This window comes from Mesoplodon mirus, assembly GCF_964341445.2.
Source record: "Mesoplodon mirus genome assembly, chromosome: 4".
NCBI lineage: Eukaryota > Metazoa > Chordata > Mammalia > Artiodactyla > Ziphiidae > Mesoplodon > Mesoplodon mirus.
In genome coordinates, this window is record NC_138979.1 from 34,960,768 (window position 1) to 34,985,034 (window position 24,267).

At 42.6% G+C, this 24,267-nt stretch overlaps 1 protein-coding gene across 21 annotated transcripts in view; it reads left to right on the forward strand.

Annotated features, from left to right (window-relative positions):
* The window catches only part of LOC309802169 (uncharacterized protein), a 249,174-nt gene that overhangs the window by 31,571 nt on the left and 193,336 nt on the right, over window positions 1-24,267 (forward strand). For 18 of the 21 annotated variants that reach the window (XR_014293724.1, XR_014293725.1, XR_014293726.1 and 15 more), the window contains 2 exons: window positions 17,730-18,087; window positions 18,228-18,428. The gene's annotated coding sequence lies outside the window, so the exon portion shown is untranslated. The remainder of the gene's footprint in view (window positions 1-17,729; window positions 18,088-18,227; window positions 18,429-24,267) is intronic. The other 3 variants (XR_014293740.1, XR_014293741.1, XR_014293743.1) reach the window with 1 other exon arrangement.

Sequence of the window (24,267 nt, forward strand, 5' to 3'; positions counted from 1 at the left end):
TGGGCAGAAGGGGAAAGCACAGGGCCAATCTGTAATTGACCAGTCTTAGGTTCAGAAATAACTATGCTTAAAACCATAAGCCGTGGGCAAGTTTGGGTTTTCCTGCTCAGAGCAAAAATGAAGGCTATGTGTTGAGGTGAGTTCAATTACGGAAAAAAAATATTTTGACATGCAGTTCTTAAGTTTTTCTGTACTCATAACATCTATTAATTTTTCTTGTAATTTGTTTTATGCTTGAAAAGGTCTTTCCCGTCCTGATACTTCTAGTCCAGTTTAATTACTTTTACACTGAGCACTTTAATCAAGTCAGAACTTATTCTGATGTATGCTGTGAGTTTGGGCTTTCATTTTACTTGTTTTTCTTACATTAGTTGACCAATTTCCCTCATACAATCTTTTTTTTTCCTAACAACATTATTGTGATATAATTCACATACTGTACAAGTTTAACGTATACAATTTAATGGTTTTTAGAGTTGTGCAACCATCACCACAATCAATTTTAAGACTTTATCACCGTCCCCAAAAGAAACCCTGTACCCTTTAGCATCTACTCCCAGTTCCTCCCACGGCCTCTCCCCCTCAGGCCTAGACAACTGTTCAGCTACTTTTTTCTCTAAAGATTTACCTATTGTAGACACTTCATATAAATAGAATCATACATTATGTGGTCTTTTGTGTCTGCCTTCCCTCCCTGACCATAATGTCTTTAAGGTTCATCACCTTGTAATACATATTAGTACTTTATTCTTTTCAATGGTCAGATGATATTCCATTGTACAAATACACCACATTTATCTATCTGTGCGTTATTTCCAATTTTTGGAGTTTTATTATGGGTTTGATATGAGTTATTCCCAGTTTTTGGTTCTTATAAATAATGCTGCTATAAACATTCATGTACAAGTTTTTGTGTGAACCTGTTTTCGTTTCTCTTCGGTACATACCTAGGAGTAGAATTACTGGGTCATATGGTAACCCATACATTTAACGTTTTGAAGAACTGTCAGACTGTTTTCCAAAGTGGCTAGACCATTTTACATTCCCGCTTGCAAAGTACTAAGGTTCCAATTTCTCCATGTCCTCATCAACACTTACTACTATCTCTCTTTGTGATTAACATTTCCCTAATGAGTAATGATGCTAAGTATCTTTTCCTGTTCTTATTGGCCATTTGTAAGTCTTTATTGGAGAAATGTCTATTCAGATCCTTTTCAATATTTTAATTAGTTTATTTGTGTTTTTATTATTGAGTTTGAGTGTTCTTTATATATTTTAGGAACAAGTTCCCTTTCATATACATGATTTTTTTAAACATTTTTATTGGAGTACAATGGCTTTACAATGGTGTGTTGTTTTCTGCTTTATAACAAAGTGAATCAGTTATACATATACATATGTCCCCATATCTCTTCCCTCTTGCGTCTCCCTCCCTCCCACCCTCCCTATCCCACCGCTCTAGGTGGTCACAAAGCACTGAGCTGATCTCCCTGTGCTATGCAGCTGCTTCCCACTATCTATCTATTTTTCGTTTGGTACTATATATATGTCCATGCCACTCTCTTTGTCGCAGCTTACCCTTCCCCCTCCCCATATCCTCAAGTCCATTCTCTAGTAGGTCTGCATCTTTATTCCCATCTTGCCCCTAGGTTCTTCTGACCATTTTCTTTATTCCTTTATTTTTTTTGGATTCCATATATATGTGTTAGCATACAGTATCTGTTTTTCTCTTTCTGACTTACTTCACTCTGTATGACAGTCTCTAGGTCCATCCACCTCACTACAAATAACTCAGTTCTGCTCCTTTTTATGACTGAGTAATATTCCATTGTATATATGTGCCACATCTTCTTTATCCATTCATCTGTTGATGGATACTTAGGTTGCTTCCATGTCCTGGCTATTGTAAATAGAGCTGCATTGAGCATTTTGGTACATGACTCTTTTTGAATTATGGTTTTCTCAGGGTATATGCCCAGTCGTGGGATTACTGGGTCGTATGGTAGTTCTATTTTTAGTTTTTTAAGGAACGTCCATACTGTTCTCCACAGTGACTATATCATTTTACATTCCCACCAACAGTGCAAGATGGTTCCCTTTTCCCCACACCCTATCCAGCATTTATTGTTTGTAGATTTTTTGATGATGGCCATTCTGACTGGTGTGAGATAATATCTCATTGTAGTTTTGATTTGCATTTCTGTAATGATTAATGGTGCTGAGCATTCTTTCATGTGTCTGTTGGCAATCTGTATATCTTCTTTGGAGAAATGTCTATTTAGGGCTTCTGCCCATTTTTGGATTGGTTTGTTTGTTTTTTTGATGCTGAGCTGCGTGAGTTGCTTATATGTTTTGGAGATTAATCCTTTGTCAGTTGCTTCATTTGCAAATATTTTCTCCCATTCTGAGGGTTGTCTTTTCATCTTGTTTATGGTTTCCTTTGCTGTCCAAAATCTTTTAAGTTTCATTAGGTCCCATTTGTTTATTTTTGTTTTTATTTCCATTTCTCTAGGAGGTGGGTCAAAAAGGATCTTGCTGTGATTTATGTCATAGAGTGTTCTGCCTATGTTTTCCTCTAAGAGTTTGATGGTGTCTGGCCTTACATTTAGGTCTTTAATCCATGTTGAGTTTATTTTTGTGTAGGGTGTTAGGGACTGTTCTAATCATATGGTTTTTCTCCTTCAATTTGTTAATATGGTGTATCACGTTGATTGATTTGCGTATATTGAATCCTTGCATTCCTGGGATAAACCCCACTTCATCATAGTGCATGATCCTTTCAATGCGCTGTTGGATTCTGTTTGCTAGTATTTTGTTGAGGATTTTTGGATCTATGTTCATCAGTGATATTGGCCTGTAGTTTTCTTTCTTTGTCACATCTTTGTCTGGCTTTGGTATCAGAGTGATGTTGGCCTTGTAGAATGAGTTTGGGAGTGTTCCTCCCTCTGCTATATTTTGGAAGAGTTGTAGAAGGATAGGTGTTAGCTCTTCTCTAAATGTTTGATAGAATTCGCCTGTGAAGCCATCTGGTCCTGGGCTTTTGTTTGTTGGAAGATTTTTTATCACAGTTTCAATTTCAGTGCTTGTGATTGGTCTGTTCATATTTTCTATTTCTTCCTGGTTTAGTCTCAGAAGGTTGTGCATTTCTAAGAATTTGTCCATTTCTTCCAGGTTGTCCATTTTATTGTCATATAGTTGCTGGTAGTAATCTTTCATGATCCTTTGTATTTCTGCAGTGTCAGTTATTTATCCTTTTTCATTTCTAATTCTATTGATTTGAGTCTTCTCCCTATTTTTTCTTAATGAGTCTGGCTAATGGTTTATCAATTTTGTTTCTTCTCAAAGAACCACCTTTTAGTTTTATTGATCTTTGCTATCGTTTCCTTCATTTCTGTTTCATTTATTTCTGATCTGATCTTTATGATTTCTTTCCTTCTGCTAACTTTGGGTGTTTTTTGTTCTTCTTTCTCTAATCGCTTTAGGTGTAAGGTTAGGTTGTTTATTTGAGATGTTTCTTGTTTCGTAAGGTAGGCTTGTATAGCTATAAACTTCCCTCTTAGAACTGCTTTTGCTGCATCCCATAGGTTTTGGGTCATTGTGTTTTCATTGTCATTTGTTTCTAGGTATTTTTTGATTTCCTCTTTGATTTCTTCAGTGCTCTCTTGGTTATTAAGTAGTGTGTTGTTTAGCCTCCATGTGTTTGTATTCCTTACAGATTTTTTCCTGTAACTGATATCTAGTCTCATAACGTTGTGGTCGGAAAAGAGACTTGATACAATTTCAATTTTCTTAAATTTACCAAGGCTTGATTTGTGACCCAAGATATGATCTATCCTGGAGAATGTTCCATGAGCACCCGAGGAAAATGTGTATTCTGTTGTTTTTGGATGGAATGTCCTATAAATATCAATTAAGTCCATCTTGTTTAATGTATCATTTAAAGCTTCTGTTTCCTTATTTATTTTTGTTTTGGCTGATATGTCCATTGGTGAAAGTGGGGTGTTAATGTCCCCTACTATGATTGTGTTACTGTCGATTTCGCCTTTCATGACTGTTAGTATTTGCCTTATGTATTGAGGTGCTCCTATGTTGGGGGCATAAATATTTACAATTGTTATATCATCTTCTTGGATTGATCCCTTGATCATTATGTAGTGTCCTTCTTGGTCTCTTGTAATAGTCTTTGTTTTAAAGTCTATTTTGTCTGATACGAGAATTGCTACTCCAGCTTTCTTTTGATTTCCATTTGCATGGAATATCTTTTTCCATCCCCTCACTTTCAGTCTGTATGTGTCCCTAGGTCTGAAGTGGGTCTCTTGTAGACAGCATATATACAGGTCTTGTTTTTGTATCCATTCAGCCAGTCTCTGTCTTTTGGTTGGAGGATTTAATCCATTTACATTTAAGGTAATTATCGATATTTATGTTCCTATTACCATTTTCGTAATTGCTTTGGGTTTATTATTGTAGGTCTTTTCCTTCTCTTGTGTTTCCTGCCTAGAGAAGTTCCTTTAGCGTTTGTTGTAAAGCTGGATTGGTGGTGCTGAATTTGCTTAGCTTTTGCTTGTCTCTAAAGCTTTTAATTTCTCTGTCAAATCTGAATGAGATCCTTGCTGGGTAGAGTAATCTTGGTTTTAGGATTTTCCCTTTCATCACTTTAAATATGTCCTGCCACTCCCTTCTGGATTGCAGAGTTTCTGCTGAAAGATCAGCTGTTAACCTTATGGGGATTCCCTTATGTGTTATTTTTTGTTTTTCCCGTGCTGCTTTTAATAGTTGTTCTTTGTATTTAATTTTTGATAGTTTGATTAATATGTGTCTTGGCTTGTTTCTCCTTGGATTTATCTTGTATGGGACTCTGTGCTCTCTGGACTTGATTAACTATTTCCTTTCCCATATTAGGGAAGTTTTCAATGATAATCCCTTCAAATATTTTCTCAGTCCCTTTCTTTTTCTCTTCTTCTTCTGGGACCCCTATAATTCGAATGTTGGTGCCTTTAATGCTGTCCCAGAGGTCTCTGAGACTGTCCTCAATTCTTTTCATTCTTTTTTCTTTATTCTGCTCTTCAGTAGTTATTTCCACTATTTTATCTTCCAGGTCACTTATCCATTCTTCTGCCTTAGTTATTCTGCTACTGATCCCCTCTAGAGAATTTTTTATTTCATTTACTGGGTTGTTCATCACTGTTTGTTTGCTCTTTTGTTCTTTTAGGTCCTTGCTAAACGTTTCATGTATTTTCTCCATTCTATTTACAAGATTTTGGATCATCTTTACTATCATTATTCTGAATTGTTTTTCAGGTAGACTGCCTATTTCCTCTTTATTTGTTAGGTCTGGTGGGTTTTTGCCTTGCTCCTTCATCTGCTGTGTGTTTCTCTGTCTTCTCATTTTGCTTAACTTACTATGCTTGGGGTCTCCTTTTCACAGACTGCAGGTTCGTAGTTCCCGTTGTTTTTGGTGTCTCTCCCCAGTGGCTACAGTTGGTTCCATGGGTTGTGTAGGCTTCCTGGTGGATGGGACTAATGCCTGTGTTCTGGTGCATGAGGCTGGATCTTTTCTGGTGGGCACATCCATGTCTGGTGGTGTGTTTTGGGGTGTTTGTGGCCTTATTATGATTTTAGGCAGCCTCTCTGCTAATGGATGGGGTTGTGTTACTGTATTGCTAGTTGTTTGGTATAGGGTGTCCTGCACTGTAGCTTGCTGGTCGTTGAGTGGAGCTGGGTCTTGGCATTGAGATGGAGATCTTTGGGAGATTTTTGCCATTTGATATTATGTGGAGCTGGGAGGTCTCTTGTGGACTAGTGCCCTGAACTGGCTCTCCCTTCTCAGTGGCATAGCCCTGATGCCTGGCTGGAGCACCAAGAGCCTGTGCTCCACACGGCTCAGAATAAAATGGAGAAAAAAAAAGAAAGAAGAAGATAAAATAAAATAATGTAAAATAAACTAAAGTTATTAATATAAAAAATAATTATTAAGAAAAAACATTTTTTACGTTGAAAAAAAAAAAAGGACAGGGCCTCCCTGGTGGCGCACTGGTTGAGAGTCCGCCTGCCGATGCAGGGGATATAGGTTCATGCCCCGGTCCGGGAGGATCCCATATGCCGCGGAGCGGCTGGGCCCGTGAGCCATGGCCGCTGAGCCTGCACATCCGGAGCCTGTGCTCCGCAACGGGAGAGGCCACAACAGTGAGAAGCCCGTGTACCGCAGAAAAAAAAAAGGACAGACAGAACCCTAGGACAAATGGTAAAAGCAAAGCTATACAGACAAAATCACACAGAGAAACATACACATATACACTCACTAAAAGAGAAAAAGGGAGATATATATATATATATATATATATATATATATGTAGTTGCTCCGAAAGTCCACCTCCTCAATTTGGGATGATTTGTTTTCTATTCAGGTATTCCACAGATGCAGGGTACATCAGGTTGATTGTGGAGATTTAATCCTCTGCTCCTGAGGCTGCTGGGAGAAATTTCCCTTTCTCTCCTTTGTTTGCACAGCTCCTGGGATTCCGCTTTGGATTTGGCCCCGCCTCTGTGTGTAGGTGACCGATGGGCATCTATTCTTCACTCAGACAGGATAGGGTTAAAGGAGCTGCTGATTCAGGGGCTCTGGCTCACTCAGGCTGGGGGGAGGGAGGAGTATGGATGCGAGGCAAGCCTGTGGTGGCAGAGGCCAGCGTGATGTTGCACTAGCCTGAAGTGTGCTGTGTGTTCTCCCGGGGAAGTTGTCCCTGGATCACAGGACCTTGGCAATGGCGGGCTGCACAGGATCCCGGGAGGGGAAGTGTGGGTAGTGACCTGTGCTTGCTCACCGGTTTCTTGGTGGCGGCAGCAGCATCCTTAGCATCTCATGCCCATCTCTGGGGTCTGCGCTGATAGCCGCGGCTCACACCCGTCTCTGTAGCTCATTTAAGTGGCGCTCTTAATCCCCTCTCCTCACGCACCAGGAAACAAAGAGGCAAGAAAGAGTCTCTTGAGTCTTCGGCAGGTCCAGACTTTTCCCCGGACTCCCTGCTGGCTAGCTGTGGCGCACTAGCCCCTTCAGGCTATGTTCACACAGCCAACCACAGTCCTCTCCCTGGGATTCGACCTCCAAAGCCTGAGCCTCAGCTCCCAGCCCCCACCCGCCCCGGCAGGTGAGCAGACAAGCCTCTCGGGCTGGTGAGTGCTGGTTGGCACTGATCCTCTGTGCGGGTATCTCTCTGCTTTGCCCTCGGCACCCCTGTTGCTGCACTCTCCTCTGTGGCTCCGAAGCTCCCCCCTCTGCCACCCGTAGTCTCCGTCCGCCAAGGGGCCTCCTAGTATGTAGAAACCTTTCCTCCTTCACAGCTCCCTCTCACTGGTGCAGGTCCCGTCCCTATTCTTTTGTCTCTTTTGTTTCTTTTTTCTTTTGCCCTACCCATGTACGTGGGGAGTTTCTTGCCTTTTGGGAGGTCTGAGGTCTTCTGCCAGTGTTTAGTAGGTGCTCGGTAGGTGTTGTTCCACATGTAGATGTATTTCTGATATATCTGTGGGGAGGAAGGTGATCTCCACGTCTTACTCTTCCACCACCTTGAAGCTCCTCCTCATATATATGATTTTTAAATATTTTCTCCCATTCTGTGGGCTGTCCACTTTCTTGATCATGTCCTTCGTAGCAAAAAAAAGTTTTTAATTTTGATGTGGTCCAATTTATTTTTGTTGTTGTTGTAGCTTATGTTTTGGTGTCATATCTAAGAAACCGTCTCCTAATCCAAAGCATGAAGATTTATGGCTACATTTTCTTCCAGGAGCTTTATTGTTTTAGCTCTTAAGTTTAGGTCTCTGATAAATTTTGACTTAATTTTTTGTATATGTTGTAGGCTAGGAATCCAAGTTCTTTCTTTTGGATGTGGCTATTCAGTTGTCCTGCAGCATTTGCTGAGGAGATTATTCTTTCCCCATTGAATGGTCTTGGCACCTTTGCAGAAAATCAGTTGACATAGATACATGGATTTATCTCCAGACTTTCAACTCTCTTTCATCAATCTATGTGTCTATGCTATGCGAGTACCACACTCTCATGATGATTACAGTTTCGTAGTAAGTTTTGAAACTGAGAAGTCTGAGCCCTCCCACTTTGTTCTTTCTCTAGATTGTTCTGGCTATACTGGGTCCTTTATATTTCCATATGAATTTTAGGATCAGCTTGTCAATTTCTGCAAAGAAGCTGGGATTTTGAAAGGGATTGTGTTGAATCTGTAGATCAAGTGTAGACATTATGAGGTCTCTAAAATTATTACATCTTTTCAAACTAGAAATAAAAAGGCCACTGAAGTATCCTACAGATTTTAATTTATACCAAAGTGAATACCAAATTCTAATAACACACGTACAGAAAAATTTCTTTGGGATCCTTTTTCCTAAGTGTAAAGGGGCCTTGAACTGAAAAAGTGAGAAAACCACTGTGGTTTATCCCCAGCGGTGATGGGTCCATTTCTTGCTGTGACCTCACAGTGCCCCACTGTGATGTACTTCACAAAAACTGTATAAAAGAGCCCAGCTGGGCCAAGGTTTTTGGTCCTTAAGAGCCCAGGAAGCTGCTTTTGGTGACCTGACGGCCTTGGACCCACAGTTAGCTTGTTTTTTCCTTGTTTCTGCAATTTTGTGGATTTTTTTCCTCTTTTCTCTAGCCTTTTTTATTATTCTCATTTTTATTTCTTCTTTGCCTTTTTCTCCTTTTTCTTTATTTTTTCTCTCTTTATCATTTCTTTCAGTTTTAAATTTTTTCTTCTTTAGCACTGCTAGTTAGTGCTGTCATTCAGTGTAGTTAGCAGGCCACCATGATGGAGGGCCTCACAGCCAACTCCGCTGACAAGGAGGCTCATATTGATGAGTACGAGATCCTCCACACCATTGGTGAAGGCAGCTTCGCTAAAGTGAAGCTGGCCCGGCACATTCTGACCGGGACACAGGTGGCTGTGAAGATCATTAAGAAAGGTCGGCAGAGCTGCTCAACTTCCCAGGCAGTTTACCGGGAAGTGTGCTGTATGAAGGCTCTGGATCACCCCAATATTGTAAAACTGCTGGGGGTGATTGACACGGAGGAGACAATGTTCCTCGTGATGGAGTACCTCAGTGGGGGGGACATGTTCAGCTACCTAGTGAACCATGGCCGTATGACAGAGGCGGAGGCCCGACGCCCGTTCCAGCAGCTGGTCTCCGCCCTGCAGCACTGCCACCAGAGGGGCATCGTGCACAGGGACCTGAAGCTACCGAACCTCCTCTTGGATGCCAACATGAATATAAAACTGACAGACTTTGGCCTCAGCAACAAGTGTGATGAGAGTGGCATACTGGACACGATCTGCGGCACAGTCCCGTATGCTGCCCCGGAACTGTTGCGGGGGCAGAGCTACAGCGGCCCTGCGTTGGACGTGTGGAGCCTGGGTGTAGTTCTCTACAGCATGGTAACTGCGTGCCGGCCCTTTGTGGGAGAAGACGTCCGGGAGATGCGGGAGCAAATCCTACGAGGGCAATACCCCATCCCACCTTACCTGTCTTTGGAGATAAGGGCTCTATTACAAAAAATGATTGCCCTCAACCCCCGTGACAGAGGCACCTTATCTGACGTCATGAGGCATCCATGGGTGAACATGGGCCAGAAGGAGCCACTCCAGCCACCCTGTGAAGAGGACCCGGAGGTGACCACGGTGAGGACTCTGGGCTGGACTTGCGACCAGATCCAAGACCCAGGAACAGGCAGTGTGAGCTCCATGAAACCAATGGTGGGGTCCTCCATCATAACTGTGAGGCCCTTCTCTTCCGGGGACCTCAGTGGCAGTGAACTTGAGGCTTCTTTAAGCCCCGAGTTGTCCACCCTGAAAGCCAGATGGCTCTACCAGGGAGAAAATGGGCAGCTGCAGGAAGACCAGCAGGCAGGGCAGAAGACCAGTGAGCCTGCCTGTCCCCCACCCAGCCTGGAGTCGAGGACTGCCACCCCCAGCCCAGCCGACCAGTGTGGCCCTGGGACATCCCCGTCCACCAGCAGCAGGATTGGAGCCCCAGAGGGAACCAGCTGCCCCCCGGGTGTGTCCAACACTGGAAGGTCCTCCCACGCTGGGCAGCCTGAGAGTATGTCCTCATCCACTCCCTCTGGCCACAGACAGAAAAAGCAAGGGGTGGCTAGGAGAATCTGCAACTTCATATCTAAACACCTTTGTTGCAAGCTGAGGCGTCGTCATAAAGTGAAACCGCCTGAACCCCATGGATGACCCGAGGCAGGAAGGTCAGGCTGCCACGCGCCCTGGGACCCGGTCCAGTTGAAGATGACTCTGTTCTCTGCACGGCCTTCAGAAACATCGTATCCAAGACCCTGGCCAGCTCAGAGGATGGTCCGGAGCAGCCCGGGCCACCGAAAGAGAGGCCACCGTGGCTGCAGGTCCACCCCTCAACCCCCACCTGGGTGAAACTTCAGACTTCAGAGACTGGACTGTCATTCCTGGGGCACGTCTCCCCTCCCCCACTCTTCTGTCTTCCGTGTTGGTGGGGGAGGGGGAGAGTTCTTGTTCCAAGAACTCCTTGGTTCTTCCAATTCTAGTTAATAAACTTGATGCTCTAGAGAGATGTATCACACTCTGCTTTGCATCGTCCCTGCACAGACTTGGGGCTGTGCATTTTCCAGTTAGACAAGTGTGTAGCCATGTAGTGCTTGGAGTTAATCAGAACCACTAGAGGGGAAGTGACCTAAGAGAATTAACACAATGACTCCCAGCAGCAACAACTGCTGCACTGCGGGGCAGACGTGCAGAAAGTGTCGAATCCCTTCCTGCACTAACATCCCCGAACATTTTCAGAAGGGCCGAGGGGAACTTTGGATCCCTGTGGCCTGTGTTAATTACATCAGAGAGGCTCATAAAAGGATAAGAAGGTCCCGTGAACCAGCCTGTGCGCAGTGTGGTAAGGTCCCCGTGCAGCTGAGTTTCATGACTGTCACGCAGCAGTTGGGCTCCCCTCTTCCCCTGTGCGAAGGGGCCCTGATGCATGGGTTTATTTTATTTTTCTGGTGTGACCATTTGAAAAGTCTTCATTGAATTTGTTACAATATTCCTTCTGTTTTATGTTTTGGTATTTTTGGCCGCGAGGCACGTGGGATCTTGGTCCCCGACAAGGGATCCAACCCGCACCCCCTGCACTGGAAGGCGAGGTCCACCACTGGACCGCCAGGGAAGTCTCCTTTTTAATTTCATTGTTTTGATGCATGGGTTGGACCACGGGGACTGGATGATTATACTAAATGATCATACTAGCAAAACACTAGATTTGTCGGCATTCCCTGGTTCCCTGGTTCAATAAGCCCTTGAACACACGGGTGAGTGGAGCAGGGTCTTCTTCCCAGAGGCCTCTCTCTGGGGGCACATGCTCTCGGAGGCATCACCTGCACAGTCCCATTGGCTCTCGTGCGCTTACAGGCCACTTGCCGACTGCGGAATCCTTCACCGCAAGACACAGAGCACTCTGACCACGTGCCCGTGAACCACCTAAGAACAAATACTCCAGGAGCGTATTAGTAAGGACGGGTAGGACAGATCCTACAGGAAGTGCCTTCCAGAGGAAAAATCGATCCTAACATGATGACTGTTTCAGGGCCCTCACACGTCTCTCTGGGAATGGGCAGCAGCACAGATAACTCCCAGCCATACGCTCAGATTTTCTTTTACTCAGAGAAGCAACAGAATCACCACGTAGACAACCAACATAGGGGTGGGATAGAGCCGTCTTCAAGTATGTAAGGAGCCATGACTTGTGTGGCTTCAAAGAGTAGAGCTAGGGCAAAATTAGGCGGAAACTTCAAAAAGGTGCATTTCGGGCTTCCCTGGTGGCGCAGTGGTTGAGAGTCCGCCTGCCGATGCAGGGGACATGGGTTTGTGCCCCGGTCCGGAAAGATCCCACATGCCCCGGAGCGGCTGGGCCCGTGAGCCATGGTCGCTGAGCCTGCGCGTCCAGAGCCCGTGCTCCACAACGGGAGAGGCCACAGCAGTGAGAGGCCCGCGTACCGCAAAAAAAAAAAAAAAAAAAAGGTGCATTTCAACTCACTGAAACCAAAGGGAAGAAAATATTGCTAAATCACCTATGTGCTCTTTGTGCTCTGAGACATTTGCATGTTTTCTAATGTAATTGTCATCTTGTTCCCATTCTTGCAATGAAGACAGCGATGTCCACAGGGTTAAATAGCTATGGTCACATAACTAACATGCCAACAGAGCTGGGACTGCTTCTAGATTTACCTGACCCTAAAGTTCATAATGATTATAGGAGACTGAACTAGGACCTGGACACCTTGGAGATACTGAGTGCGCTGTCACTCAAGATGTTCGAGCTGCCACCAGGATGCTGCAGAGTAGGGGTTCCTAACCTGAGCCCCATGGTTCTCCAAGGGAACCACGGACTTGCATGGGAAAAGGATTACATCCTCGTTGTCACTAAGCTCTAACGGCAATTGAGTATTGCCTTCAATTGTAAAAATGCAGGCCACAACGTATATCAGTAGTAGCAATACCTGTGATTTTGTTACCAATAGAAATCACAGCTGTTTTCACATGCCATGAAAATCGTGGCAGGCATCCAGAACAGCAGTTACATTCATCACCATTTCAAAATCAGTTGTACTAGCAGATCCTATAATTTAGTGTGTTGATAGAGAAGCAAATTTACGACTACATCACACATTGAAAACTACTTCAGGAACTGTACTTCCATATAATTAATTGGCTTCCTTTGTAATCAAGTATGTTTTATTTTTATAGATTTAAAACCCTTGTTTGAGAAGGGAGCCATAGGCTTCTCTAGACTACGGAGGGATCCGTGGCACTGAAATGTGAAGGACCCCTGATGTAGAGGGATCTAGGGTTAGATGATCTCTACCGTTTCTTCTAGGTATGAAAGTGTATGACTCTGTTTTCTCTAGGAGTGGCTAAAGGCTTGAGAGTACTTAATAAACGAGGATAAAATTCCCAATGTGAATTCTCACTTTGTGCGAACCAAGAATTGACATAAAGCAGATTTCTTGGATCAAGTTCCTCCTAGTTATTCTAGCATCAGTTTGCTGCCTCCTGAGGGACAGATGACTCTTGCACAAGCTCTTCCTTTGAAGGATAGGAGGAGCTCACGCCAGAGTCAAGGTGCCTACGGCACTGGAAGACAGGTCAAGGTGACTACGGTATCCACGGCTCTTCTGAGAACGTGTTCCGAGGCATCTCTTTTGTTTCACGGTGTGAGCATACCTCCCACCTCTCCTCCAACGCACAGATCATGGATCCGGGGTGGGCATTTGCACAGGGCAGTGAGCTGTACAACATTCTGTACACTTCCGCTTCCTCCTCAGTAAAATGAGGTTGATAATAGTGTCTACCTCACAGGTTTGTGCTCAGTAAGTGCTACTACTGTTTGGGTTTTGTCTTGGTTTGATTTTTTGTTGTTGTTTTTACTATGGGTTTTGGCATTGTGAGCTGAAATGTTGCCTGCCATATCAGTAAACAAAGGATGTTGCAGCCATCAAGCCATCATATTATGGCCGCCCTAATGGTGCACCACCCCAAGGAGACTCAGGATGAGAAAGCACAGGACACTGGCCCCAGATAGTGGAGGTGCACATCAAAGGAATGATTTCAGTAAACCCAGACACTTGCATCTTCCCATACAGACAAAAGCGCTAAATTCCTTAACTTGAGATAGCTGATTTTCTTTAATTAACAGTCATCTTTTGATGTTCCAACTACCTTGTCTTTTGTTGCAAAAACTCCTATATATCGTGGCTCCCCAATCCCCTCCTTGCCACTTCAGAACAGTTTCTCAGCATTATCTGCGATGCTATGTCCCAAGCTTGAAGTCCTCAGAATGTCTGTCAGATGAAACAGACCTCTCGACTTTTCGATTGTGCAGTGTTTTCCGTCCACAGCATCACTGGTCAGTTATCTGCTAGGGGCTATGCTATTCAATCATTCATTCATTCATTTAACAAATATTTTTAGAGTGTGCAGTGGGGCAATCACTGTGCTGAGTAATGGGGATTACTTGTTAAACACACCAGCTGTGGATTTGCTCTCATAGAACTGATGGTCCAGCACGTGGGCAAGACAGGCAGATTGTGGTAAGAGCTGTGCAGAAGAATGATACGGAAATTGAAAAACATACAGCACAGGGTCTGGTTTAGTTTGGGGCCTAGAAGGTTTCCCTGAAAATAGATGAATAGGAATAACTAAGTGAAAAGAGAGGAAGCAGTATGTACAAAGGCCCTGAGTCAGGAGACAGAACGGTCTATCGAAGGTACGGAAAAGTCTATTGTGGATGGAGATCCAATAACCAGGCTGGGAGACACAGCAATGAGGCAGAAGGGCAGCCTGAGACCCAAGCACGGAGGGACTTTTATTTTTTCACTCACGTATTTAGTCAGGCAGCAAATAGGTACTGGGCACTTACTATATGCAAGGCATTATTTTAGACATTGGGGGACAAAGTGAACAAGACAGACACAGTCCCTATGCCAGGAATTTTGACCTTTCTCCTAACGACAATGGGAAGGCATGGAAGGGTTTTCTTTTTTTTTTTTTTTTTAACATCTTTCTTAGAGTGTAACTGCTTTACAATGTTGTGTTAGTTTCTGCTCTATAAGGAATTGAATCAGGTCTACGTACACATATATCCCCGTTATCTCCTCCCTCTTGCGTTTCCCTCCCACCCTCCCTATCCCACCCCTCTAGGTGGTCACAAAGCACTGAGCTGATCTCCCTGTGCTATGCGGCTGCTTCACACTAGATATCTATTTTACATTTGGTAGTGTATCTATGTCCATGCCACTCTCTCACTTTGTCCCAGCTTACTGTTCCCCCTCCCCGTGTCCTCAAGTCCATTCTCTAAGTCTGCGTCTTTATTCCTAACCTGCCCCTAGGTTCTTCAGATCCATTTTTTTCTTTTTTCTTTTTAGATTCCGTAAATATGTGTTACCATACGGTATTTATCTGGTATAATAAGGTCAAACCAAGAAAATATATTGCAGATAACGAAAGCCAGGCTTCTCGCTGTCATAGAAAGAAGTTTACAAACAAGAAAAAGGTATAGACTGTAATAACGTCCCTATGTGCTGGACTGGCATTCAAGGTTTCAGTATGAATGCATAGATACAGGAAAAAAATTGTGTGTGTGTGTTTGTGCACATGCACGTGCGTGCACACACATTCAAGGATTAGTGTATATGCAATCAACCTTTTAACCCTCCCAATGACCAAAGCTAGAATGCTTTGAGCAACAAAATAATGATAGTGTTGGATTTCAACCCTTAAATATATATCTATATATAGATATAGATATCTATATCTACAACTATATCTAGATATATAGATATATACGCATCCCGTGGAGTCCATGTGGATATACATAAAGTGAATAAATGGGGAAGAAGGAACAACTCTTCCCTTCCAAAGAATTCCAATTAGTAAAAGTAGACGGAATGAAGAAAGTAGAAGGTCACAATTAGAACATCTTCGTGATAATTGTTGTAGGCACAGTCCACAGTGGATGCTAAAATTAAGGGGCAATACTTTAAGAAACAGTGGAATATTTGCGCAGTGTCAAAGTATTGTCTCTGAAATAAGCATGTATTAATTAGAAAGAGAAAAATAGTAACTTAATAGACAAGAAACATGGCAGAAACTACCAGAACCAAGGATCAAGTCACTGGTAAAAGGACTTATTGACATATTGTTCCCCCTGATAGTATGCGTTAAGAAGGGCAAGAATGCATAACCTCACTCTCATCTTGAGAAAACACTAGATAACCCCAGATTGAGGGCCATTCGATAAAACCTCTAGCCAGTGTCATGGTCAAAAGTGTCAAGGTCATGAAAGACAAGAAGAAATTGAGGAAGCATCCCTGATTGGAGGAGGCTAGAGAGGCAAGGCAACAAAACACAATGTGGGATCCTGGATTAGAACTCGGGCAGAATAAAGGGCAATAGTGGAAAAATGGTAAAATCCCAAAATGTTGACATGTAAAAGACAGAATATTTGGGATTTCATCACACTGTATATGAGAGTGGACCCAAGCCTTACATTAGTAAGGCTTACATTACTCCTCATCCTAACTGTACCTTCCAGCCTAACGCTAATTCGCTTTGGATTTACTGACAAATCAGTTCACATTAAAACAGTTATTTACTGTAAACAGTTCTTTTCAGCTATCATGTTTCATAGCTAGATTACTTTCTCATAATTTTTCCAAAATAAAACTCCTTAGGGATACTATCTTATGCATAAATTCGGTCTAACAAGGCTTTGGCTTTTCTGTTTGTGTGCAAGAGAATAGTGCTGAGAAAAGTCTCATTCACAGCTCTTAAAAGAACGCTTTGAATATACTTCAAAATCAGTAGAAGAGGTTAACCTTCCGTCTCCTTTAATTTCCAAGATGCCTCATTTGGTCACAGGTCGATTTCCGTAGTTGTGAAAATGGCAGCCATGTTTACTCAGTGTTTTCTTCCCTAAGTTCTCTAAGAGCGAGGACAAGATGCCATTCCCCCAGGATGCCTGGATCAGTCAGGGTCACAAGCCTGTCCAGAGTGATTGTCTCCTTTTCACGTTTAGTAAGGGTCCATAAAAATGCCATTAGAGCCAACATCTTAAGAACTACTGGCCAGAGCTTCTCAAATGTAAATGCCTTATACACCTGTTGCAACCCTAAAACTGAGAGAAGTCATCAGTTGCCGTGTTTGCCAAGCCCTCAGGATGTCGTACTCTGTACTAGTCTATAAATCACAGGAAGAGGCAGCTCGTGACAATGCACAGGTGATCTTGGTGATTTCCTGATTAGAAGGACAGAACGGGGTCCCAAGTGCAGTGGCGCACCTGCTACGGTATTTTATGTTAGTCCTGGAACGTACCATTTACAAGAGCTGGAATTAAAAAACCGGCCATGGGGAAATGACAGTACCCAATTTTAATAGTGGTGATTTTGCATTGACTTCTGTCTGATTGTAGAACCTAGAGGGTTTTTTGTAAAGAAATATATGTTTTTGTGCCAGCTACATGGGGAAGAGAGCTTTTACATTTTGCTTCATCTTCACAGCGGCATTAGGACTCCCCTGCAAAGTTTTATCCTTCTTGACCCGATTGACAGCACCTTTGTTTGTAGAGGTCTAGCGAACACAAATTAAGATGCTTTACAAACGTACAGTGGTGAGTTGCGTCTGTGCAGCCTCCTGCAAAAAAAAAAAAAAAATCCATTGAACACATAGCTCATTAGAGATCTAGTTACAAAAAGAAGTGCATGATTTTATGAAAAGCGGAAACTGAGATCACAGAGGGAAGCGAAGAAGCTAGGCTTGGGTTAGGGCCACTGCTTGGCACTGGAGTCAGAAGTGCCCTGGACTCCCTTCTTAGCTGGGCCAAGTGGCTTCTCGATGCCCTCAGGGGACGTCACAGCCCTTCAGGCCACCTGCTCCTCCCAGTGCTGACAGCGGCACTAGCTTCTGGGGTGTCATGAACCCCAGGGAAAACTTACCAAAGCAATGGACCTCCCCCTAGAAAAATATATATGATTACATTTCCCACATAACTTCAGGGCATTTACACACCTGTCCAATCCCATCCAAGGAAGCCTTGTCTGTGGGGCTGAAATTCCAAGACAGAAAGAGGCTGCGGAGAGGCTCCCAGTGCTCGTTAGTAGGCCACCGACCACCCTACCCAGTCAACTATTCTTTTCTCTACAGGACACCAAGTTGCACCCACATCAAAGCAGCTACTCTCCTGATGTCCCAAGACACCACATCCGTTCAGAATGGCCCTGCGGACGAGACCCTGACAAGGTTGGCTCCATGCGGTCTGGTTTGCACAAGGCTTCGGGGTGGTCGCAATACTATCACAGGAAGGCCCCAGGTAGTGCCGCCAGGAAGAGGGTTTCTCTCCCGGCTCGCAGCGTCTCTCAGCCACCGTCTTGCAGCTCCTCGTGTGGACACCGTCCACCTTCCGAGACTGGAAGCCCTGACCACAGGCTGATGTACCAGGGCCTCCAAGGGCCTGTGTGCCAACATGCATCACAAGCCCCCCGACGAGCGGTTCCTCCAAAAGGTGGGTCTGAAATGAGAAAAACAAACAAAAAGGTGGACAGTGGGAGAAAGTGGGGTGTCACTTCTTGCTGGGATCAAGCCTTTTACTGTACTGTACTTTCAGTATAGCAAAGGCTTGACAGTTATGACCTTATTCAACAGGAAACTCATCTGAATTGTTCCTGGCTGACTAAGCAAAGTGGTGGAGGAATCACAACCTCAATAGAGGCAAGCAAACCACGTGTTTCCATGAGCCTCCGGCACCACATCAAGGCACGCACCTCAAAAGACACAGTCTCCTGATGAGCTGGAGCAGATCGATTTAGGCAAGGAAGAGAAGAATGACACATTTGTTAACAAACTGTAAGCTCCGTTTATATAAGCACTTGAAATATATTCTGGTATGAGTATGAATTTGTTTGTGAGCAATGTTCTCCACTAAGAGGAGCGCTCTAGTTTACATTTAGGACACACTGGGCTTCCCTGGTGGCGCAGTGGTTGAGAGTCCGCCTGCCGATGCAGGGGACACGGGTTCGTGCCCCGGACCGGGAAGATCCCTCATGCCGCGGAGAGGCTGGGCCCGTGAGCCATGGCCGCTGGGCCTGCGCGTCCGGAGCCTGTGCTCCGCAGCGGGAGAGGCCACGGCAGTGAGAGGCCCGTGTACCGCAAAAACAAGAGTATTTGGTATAATACATACTATTGAGGATGGCACCATGAGAAATCATAATTTAGTAGGAACTGTCCATTATGAGAGGTGGTATAGAGGACAGATGATGCCACTTTCAGGCGGTCATAGTCACTACTGAGGTGGCAGAGGTTGTGTGCTGCCCTAGGGCGGGGCCGGTACCTCCTGTCATCACAGCCGGACTCAGAACGGTTGGGGTGTTGACAAATTATATGCTGCTGCTGCTGCTGCTGCATCCTCACAGCGCGACCCAGGCAACGTCCAGGACACTGGAACAAAAGCACAGTGCAGTATAAACAACATCGTGAGCTCATGCATGCTGGGGTTCCAAAACCATGTGCTGCAGCGGCACTGCTGAGGACTAGCTACGGGGGATCAGCTGTCCCCGAGGGAAGTTAAGGAGGATGGAAGCCCAGCTCTAAGGGCCAGACAGCCCTCCTTCAGAGCCAGAAGTTTCCTTTCCTCCTCTTTTCCCCCAGAAACTTAGACCACCTCTGGGCAGAAGGGGAAAGCACAGGGCCAATCTGTAATTGACCAGTCTTAGGTTCAGAAATAACTATGCTTAAAACCATAAGCCGTGGGCAAGTTTGGGTTTTCCTGCTCAGAGCAAAAATGAAGGCTATGTGTTGAGGTGAGTTCAATTACGGAAAAAAAATATTTTGACATGCAGTTCTTAAATTTTTCTGTACTCATGACACCTATTAATTTTTCCTGTAATTTGTTTTATGCTTGAAAAGGTCTTTCCCGTCCTGATAGTTCTAGTCCAGTTTAATTACTTTTACACTGAGCACTTGAATCAAGTCAGAATTTATTCTGAGGTACGCTGTGAGTTTGGGCTCTCATTTTACTTGTTTTTCTTACATTAGTTGACCAGTTTCCCTCATACAATCTTTTTTTTTTCGTAACAACATTATTGTGATATAACTCACATACTGTACAAGTCACTGTTTAACAGATACAACTTAATGGTTTTTAGAGTTGTGCAACCATCACCACAATCAATTTTAAGACTTTATCACCATCCCCAAAAGAAACCCTTTACCCTTTAGCATCTACTCCCAATTCCTCTCCTGGCCTCTCCCCCTCAGGTCTAGATAACTGTTCAGCTACCTTTTTCTCTAGAGACTTACCTACTGTAGACACTTCATATAAGTAGAATCATACAATATGTGGTCTTTTGTGTCTGCCTTCCCTCCCTGACCATAATGTCTTTAAGGTTCATCACCTTGTAATACATATTATTACTTTATTCTTTTGAATGGCCAGATGATATTCCATTGTACAAATACACCACGTTTATCTATCTGTCAGGTATTTCCAATTTTTGGAGTTGTATTATGGGTTTGATTTGAGTTATTCCCAGTTTTTGGTTCTTATAAATAATGCTGCTGTGAACATTCATGTACAAGTTTTTGTGTGAACCTGTTTTCGTTTCTCTTCGGTACATACCTAGGAGTAGAATTACTGGGTCATATGGTAACCCATACATTTAACGTTTTGAAGAACTGTCAGACTGTTTTCCAAAGTGGCTAGACCATTTTACATTCCCGCTTGCAAAGTACTAAGGTTCCAATTTCTCCATGTCCTCATCAACACTTACTACTATCTCTCTTTGTGATTAACATTTCCCTAATGAGTAATGATGCTAAGTATCTTTTCCTGTTCTTATTGGCCATTTGTAAGTCTTTATTGGAGAAATGTCTATTCAGATCCTTTTCAATATTTTAATTAGTTTATTTGTGTTTTTATTATTGAGTTTGAGTGTTCTTTATATATTTTAGGAACAAGTTCCCTTTCATATACATGATTTTTTTAAACATTTTTATTGGAGTACAATGGCTTTACAATGGTGTGTTGTTTTCTGCTTTATAACAAAGTGAATCAGTTATACATATACATATGTCCCCATATCTCTTCCCTCTTGCGTCTCCCTCCCTCCCACCCTCCCTATCCCACCGCTCTAGGTGGTCACAAAGCACTGAGCTGATCTCCCTGTGCTATGCAGCTGCTTCCCACTATCTATCTATTTTTCGTTTGGTACTATATATATGTCCATGCCACTCTCTTTGTCGCAGCTTACCCTTCCCCCTCCCCATATCCTCAAGTCCATTCTCTAGTAGGTCTGCATCTTTATTCCCATCTTGCCCCTAGGTTCTTCTGACCATTTTCTTTATTCCTTTATTTTTTTTGGATTCCATATATATGTGTTAGCATACAGTATCTGTTTTTCTCTTTCTGACTTACTTCACTCTGTATGACAGTCTCTAGGTCCATCCACCTCACTACAAATAACTCAGTTCTGCTCCTTTTTATGACTGAGTAATATTCCATTGTATATATGTGCCACATCTTCTTTATCCATTCATCTGTTGATGGATACTTAGGTTGCTTCCATGTCCTGGCTATTGTAAATAGAGCTGCATTGAGCATTTTGGTACATGACTCTTTTTGAATTATGGTTTTCTCAGGGTATATGCCCAGTCGTGGGATTACTGGGTCGTATGGTAGTTCTATTTTTAGTTTTTTAAGGAACGTCCATACTGTTCTCCACAGTGACTATATCATTTTACATTCCCACCAACAGTGCAAGATGGTTCCCTTTTCCCCACACCCTATCCAGCATTTATTGTTTGTAGATTTTTTGATGATGGCCATTCTGACTGGTGTGAGATAATATCTCATTGTAGTTTTGATTTGCATTTCTGTAATGATTAATGGTGCTGAGCATTCTTTCATGTGTCTGTTGGCAATCTGTATATCTTCTTTGGAGAAATGTCTATTTAGGGCTTCTGCCCATTTTTGGATTGGGTTGTTTGTTTTTTTGATGCTGAGCTGCGTGAGTTGCTTATATGTTTTGGAGATTAATCCTTTGTCAGTTGCTTCATTTGCAAATATTTTCTCCCATTCTGAGGGTTGTCTTTTCATCTTGTTTATGGTTTCCTTTGCTGTCCAAAATCTTTTAAGTTTCATTAGGTCCCATTTGTTTATTTTTGTTTTTATTTCCATTTCTCTAGGAGGTGGGTCAAAAAGGATCTTGCTGTGATTTATGTCATAGAGTGTTCTGCCTATGTTTTCCTCTAAGAGTTTGATGGTGTCTGGCCTTACATTTAGGTCTTTAATCCATGTTGAGTTTATTTTTGTGTAGGGTGTTAGGGACTGTTCTAATCATATGGTTTTTCTCCTTCAATTTGTTAATATGGTGTATCACGTTGATTGATTTGCGTATATTGAATCCTTGCATTCCTGGGATAAACCCCACTTCATCATAGTGCATGATCCTTTCAATGCGCTGTTGGATTCTGTTTGCTAGTATTTTGTTGAGGATTTTTGGATCTATGTTCATCAGTGATATTGGCCTGTAGTTTTCTTTCTTTGTCACATCTTTGTCTGGCTTTGGTATCAGAGTGATGTTGGCCTTGTAGAATGAGTTTGGGAGTGTTCCTCCCTCTGCTATATTTTGGAAGAGTTGTAGAAGGATAGGTGTTAGCTCTTCTCTAAATGTTTGATAGAATTCGCCTGTGAAGCCATCTGGTCCTGGGCTTTTGTTTGTTGGAAGATTTTTTATCACAGTTTCAATTTCAGTGCTTGTGATTGGTCTGTTCATATTTTCTATTTCTTCCTGGTTTAGTCTCAGAAGGTTGTGCATTTCTAAGAATTTGTCCATTTCTTCCAGGTTGTCCATTTTATTGTCATATAGTTGCTGGTAGTAATCTTTCATGATCCTTTGTATTTCTGCAGTGTCAGTTATTTATCCTTTTTCATTTCTAATTCTATTGATTTGAGTCTTCTCCCTATTTTTTCTTAATGAGTCTGGCTAATGGTTTATCAATTTTGTTTCTTCTCAAAGAACCACCTTTTAGTTTTATTGATCTTTGCTATCGTTTCCTTCATTTCTGTTTCATTTATTTCTGATCTGATCTTTATGATTTCTTTCCTTCTGCTAACTTTGGGTGTTTTTTGTTCTTCTTTCTCTAATCGCTTTAGGTGTAAGGTTAGGTTGTTTATTTGAGATGTTTCTTGTTTCGTAAGGTAGGCTTGTATAGCTATAAACTTCCCTCTTAGAACTGCTTTTGCTGCATCCCATAGGTTTTGGGTCATTGTGTTTTCATTGTCATTTGTTTCTAGGTATTTTTTGATTTCCTCTTTGATTTCTTCAGTGCTCTCTTGGTTATTAAGTAGTGTGTTGTTTAGCCTCCATGTGTTTGTATTCCTTACAGATTTTTTCCTGTAACTGATATCTAGTCTCATAACGTTGTGGTCGGAAAAGAGACTTGATACAATTTCAATTTTCTTAAATTTACCAAGGCTTGATTTGTGACCCAAGATATGATCTATCCTGGAGAATGTTCCATGAGCACCCGAGGAAAATGTGTATTCTGTTGTTTTTGGATGGAATGTCCTATAAATATCAATTAAGTCCATCTTGTTTAATGTATCATTTAAAGCTTCTGTTTCCTTATTTATTTTTGTTTTGGCTGATATGTCCATTGGTGAAAGTGGGGTGTTAATGTCCCCTACTATGATTGTGTTACTGTCGATTTCGCCTTTCATGACTGTTAGTATTTGCCTTATGTATTGAGGTGCTCCTATGTTGGGGGCATAAATATTTACAATTGTTATATCATCTTCTTGGATTGATCCCTTGATCATTATGTAGTGTCCTTCTTGGTCTCTTGTAATAGTCTTTGTTTTAAAGTCTATTTTGTCTGATACGAGAATTGCTACTCCAGCTTTCTTTTGATTTCCATTTGCATGGAATATCTTTTTCCATCCCCTCACTTTCAGTCTGTATGTGTCCCTAGGTCTGAAGTGGGTCTCTTGTAGACAGCATATATACAGGTCTTGTTTTTGTATCCATTCAGCCAGTCTCTGTCTTTTGGTTGGAGGATTTAATCCATTTACATTTAAGGTAATTATCGATATTTATGTTCCTATTACCATTTTCGTAATTGCTTTGGGTTTATTATTGTAGGTCTTTTCCTTCTCTTGTGTTTCCTGCCTAGAGAAGTTCCTTTAGCGTTTGTTGTAAAGCTGGATTGGTGGTGCTGAATTTGCTTAGCTTTTGCTTGTCTCTAAAGCTTTTAATTTCTCTGTCAAATCTGAATGAGATCCTTGCTGGGTAGAGTAATCTTGGTTTTAGGATTTTCCCTTTCATCACTTTAAATATGTCCTGCCACTCCCTTCTGGATTGCAGAGTTTCTGCTGAAAGATCAGCTGTTAACCTTATGGGGATTCCCTTATGTGTTATTTTTTGTTTTTCCCGTGCTGCTTTTAATATTTGTTCTTTGTATTTAATTTTTGATAGTTTGATTAATATGTGTCTTGGCTTGTTTCTCCTTGGATTTATCTTGTATGGGACTCTGTGCTCTCTGGACTTGATTAACTATTTCCTTTCCCATATTAGGGAAGTTTTCAATGATAATCCCTTCAAATATTTTCTCAGTCCCTTTCTTTTTCTCTTCTTCTTCTGGGACCCCTATAATTCGAATGTTGGTGCCTTTAATGCTGTCCCAGAGG